The sequence below is a fragment of the Euprymna scolopes genome, chromosome 5 (assembly GCF_053919585.1).
Source record: "Euprymna scolopes isolate OS-2025 chromosome 5, ASM5391958v1, whole genome shotgun sequence".
NCBI classification, from domain to species: Eukaryota; Metazoa; Mollusca; class Cephalopoda; order Sepiida; family Sepiolidae; genus Euprymna; species Euprymna scolopes.
In genome coordinates, this window is record NC_136486.1 from 161,943,337 (window position 1) to 161,948,336 (window position 5,000).

The window sequence follows — 5,000 nt, forward strand, 5'->3', positions numbered from 1 at the left end:
TTTATGAATTTATTATTTATAATTCATCAATATATATTTACTTAGATAATTGTAATATCTATAAGATATTTTTATATATTTATTTACTTTTTATACAAAACTATTGATCAACAGGCCTCACTTCTACGTCTATTTCTGACCACAGTTCTCAATGATTGTGTAACGGATACTCATAGCCCACTCGAGAATGCCTTAAATTCTTGACCCAAAACTGAAGAGCCATTGCTCAAAACAAGGTTTTATAAAGAGGCTGATTGGAAGGCCATCAGGGATCTTTTCAGAGATGCCCCATGGAGAAATATCTTTTCTCTTCCTGCTGAACAGTGCGCAAATGGTTCAAAACGGCAATTGGAGGTCATGTTCCCATGCGGAAATTCTATTGCAAGCCCCACTCTCTTCAATGGTTTACTTCTACCTGTGCAGCTGACATTGCTCAAAGGCAGCATGCATACCACATATTAAACTGACATAAGTTCGGTTCAAATAGACAGAAGTTTATAGAAGCTAGTAGTAATTGCAAGAGAGAAATAGCGACAGCCAAGAGAGAATATACTGAAACTACCAGAAAACGCATTGAAGCACAGAAATTAGTAACCCATGAATTTTTGGAAAATCTACAACAGTGCAGTAAATGATGGGCAATCAACAATTCCTCACTGTCAAACAATCATGAGGTTGTTTGCAAAGCAACCGAGAAGGCTAACATGCTTGCCAGTCGGTTTGCCTCCAACTCCACATTAGACAGCAAATCACTCCCTCCTTAACTTTCCTTTGCAGATTCCACACTAGATGATTTGAAAATCACCCGTTCTCAGGTGCATGATATCATAAAAAACCTAGACACCTCAAAATCATGTGGGCCCAATCTCATCCCGACTGTGCTATAAAGAAATGCACCGCCGGGGTTACTCCAGTTCTATCCAAACTTTACAACAAATGCCTTAACTTTCCTGACTGCTGGAAAACTGATTCTGTGGTACCAGTTTTCAAAAATTCTGGTTAAAGAACTGACCACTTAAATTGTCGCCCCATTAGTCTCTTCCTGCTTTTTGCCAAAATATTTTAGTTCATAATTAATCAAACTCTAGTCCATCACCTTACAGCTACTAAACTTCTGACCAACCAACAATATGGATTTAGGCAAGCTCGTTCCACAGCAGATACCCTAGCTGTAATCTCTGAACATATATACCAAAGCTAGCCAGGGAAGAGCGGTAGTCCTAGATATATCTAAGGCTTCTGACAGGGTTTGGCACGATGGTCTTCTCAGGAAAATCAGATCATATGGTATTACTGGAAGAATACTTCTACTCCAATAGTTTCTTTCCCAGAACTGTTAGACTTTGGAACTCCCTTCCAGGCTTTCCCAACTATACTGACATGCAAAAGTTAAAGTGTAATAGTAACAGACATCTTGCTGCTCATCTCCCTACATATGTCCTGCAACTTATGTTCCCAATAGTAGCCCCCTACTTCAAAGTGACATTGTGCCTTGTTTGGGGTGAAAATGAGATTTTTAAAAAAATTCCCTAATAACAATTGTTGATTTGATCGAAATTTTATATTCATATACAATTCAATTTTAATTAAATTTATTTTTACATAATTTTCTTATTGAAATTTTATTATTTTTAGTAAATCTTTCCTATCTTTAATATAAGATTTTCCTTTGTAATATTTTTATCATAATTGTTAAAAATCTGTTTAGGCCTATGACTCATTTTCAAATTTAAATGATTTATAGTTTAATATATATATATATATATATATATATATATATATATATATATATATATATATATATATATATATATATATATGATGCGAAAAGGAAGCGGAGAACCGGAGGCTCAACGTTTCGCCCGAATTATGCTGGCTTTGTCAATTTTTCATAATTTAGGCCAAACGTCGAGCCTCCGGTCTTCCACTTCCTTTTCACATCATAACGTTGGATTGTATCCATTTTAAAATTCATATATATATATATATATATATATATATATATATATATATATATATATATATATATATTATACTGCACTTTATTGAATTTGCTTTATAACTTGACTTTGATTAATTTGATATGACTTAAAATTATGAAGATGGTGGGACAGTGCTTGGTTTATTTTATTATTTTTTTCCAAGGGAATGATGACCTCGAGGCCAATCAAAGATAAAGGTTAATGAATGTAAGGTGATAGTGTAGTAATCGTTAATAATGTAGATTGGGTAAAATTTGGTAATTTAAGGGGACGGCTCATCAAGAACTTGTTTACATTGGACTTGAAAGCTATCATAGTGTAGTCAGCCGGGAACAGCATGTTCTACAGGCGGAGAATTCTAGGAAAGAAGGTTTGTTCATGGTATCTACGTTTAGATTTAGGTATGGATCAAGAGTTGAAGAAATTGCTGATAGTGGTTAGAACTAGTCGAGTGTCTTTTTACTGTCTAATTATGATATATATATATATATATATATATATATATATATATATATATATATATATATATATATATATATATATTTGTGTGAAATGCGAGCATGAAAAGTGATATGGTTAAGCTTTAACATGGAAAAGTAAAGGACTAGTTGTAAAAATAAAAAAAGGACAAGATATTCTAGTAAAAAATATAATAAATTTATAACTTAAAATATTGCAGCAGTAAGAATTGATTATATAATGTTAAAATGAATTTAAAAAAAAATTATGCTGCAATATTTTAAGTTATAAATTTATTATATTTTTTACTAGAACACCTTGTCCTTTTTTTTAAGTTTCAACAACCAGCTATTACTTTTCATGCTCGCATTTTCTATTATAATCCATGATTTTTCCAGGCTTCCAATAAATTCATTGTTCTTTGATTAATTTCAGTCTTATTTTTTTGCCCCCATAAACATAACATACACATATGTAATAACTAGGGCTATGACAAGAGAATATTCTTTTCATTATTTTGACTCTCGGGTATATATCAGTTAATATCTTATATATTTTTAGATAGAGTGATGTGGTTCTTAATTGATTAACTCTGTCTAACTGTGTCGGATATATACTCGAGAGTCAAAACAATGAAAAGAATATTCTCCTGTCATAGTCTTAGTAATGTCATCTGCTTCAATAAAATCCCCCCAATTATCTCCCTTTCATTCTTTCATTCTCTCTCTTTCATTTGTTACTTCTCTTTTCACGACAGCAGTGAATTAGTAGCAACACTAATCGCTGAAGTGACCTGGTTGCTATGGAAACCAGTCATAAAAAACGTTGCTCACTCCCTTACGTTTTTCTTACGATTTTGAACACCACTAAATTCATCATAATTTTTGTTTTACTGAACGAAAATTGAACTTTTTTTTTTCACAATATAGTTGAGAATGTGATCTATAAATTGTAATAATTGTTTGAAATTTGGTCGAAAATGAGTGAGTGGTGAAGCTTTAAAGCAGTTCTAAATAACTAAAACTGCCGCTTAATCTTATATTCAAATACTATCGTGTTTAAATAATATTGAAAATATAGCTTTAGTAATAATATATTTTAAAAAGATAGTGTGAATTGTCATCAGATAGTGTTCAAATAGTGATACAAAGACTAAAACAATGATTTAATAATATTAAATCGTATCTCTCTAATATTGTTCAAATTTTAACAACATCCATTTCATGATTTTGATTCTAGAAAATATCTCAAAATTAAGGCTTAAGGGGTCTTATGAAGAAACTTAAATTCAGGGAATCTTGCTTAGTTGGTATCTAATGTATATGGATTTAATTTAATGCAAATTTGAAATATTTGAATTTTCAGAGAGGAAGTTGTACTCATATTCTAAAATACTGTTAAAATACCCCAAAAGAAATTGAAATTTGTGAACTATTTATTCATTGATGTTGGATACCAATTGTTAAAAATCTTACTAAAATTGGATATATCTAAATTTTAACAAAGAGCTTTTTACCCTATTTTCATAAAACTAAATTAAATTAAATATAGTCCACATTTGGATGCCTTACACCTAACAGCTGTATTCCAAAATTCATAATGATTAAGTAGTTTAGAATTGAATCATGTACATGCCAATATAAAAACATATATGCATACCTAACTTTATATATAGATAGAGGTATATATGTGTGCCAATATGATAGTAATATAATCAGAGCATTATGCGCAATAATTTGCCGTGTTCATGATTCGCAAAATGGATACAATCATATATTATTGAATCAGCAATGTCAAATTCAAATCTTATCATATCTATTGCATTTATTCACAATTTAGGTTTGAAATTAAAATTTACCCTCCGGCTATGAATAAAATAGCAACTTGTCTTCGATTGATTTCATATGTTGAATAGTTTGCATCAATTTATGGATTTTGGCATTAAATAAACCCAAAAGGGCTGATATACCATAAAACTGATAAATCTAACCCAACAAGAGTATGCATGTATGTATGTATGCATGTATGTATGTATGTATGTGTGTATGTATGCATGTATGCATGTATGTATGCATGTATGTATGTATGCATGTATGTATGTATGCATGCATGTATGCATGTATGTATGCATGTATGCATGTATGTATGCATGTATGTATGTACGTATGCATGTATGTATGTATGCATGCATGTATGTATGTATGTATGCATGTATGCATGTATGTATGTATGCATGTATGTATGTATGCATGTATGTATGTATGCATGTATGTATGTATGTATGTATGCATGTATGTGTGTATGTATGTATGCATGTATGTATGTATGTACTCAAACGAATTGTGTATGTAACAGTTTATAAATTGTTTCCGCATGATAGATGGAGATGGGACATCCTACCAGATTTCAAACATTCACCCTCTATCTCATACATTTGAACTGAGGGATCTTTTTAAATGTCTAACCGTCCTTTTAAGTACAATTTTTTTGCATCTGTTTTACACTTAGTTCATTGGGTATATTTGCTAGCTAGTTTTAAAAATTCCATTTCATGAGTCT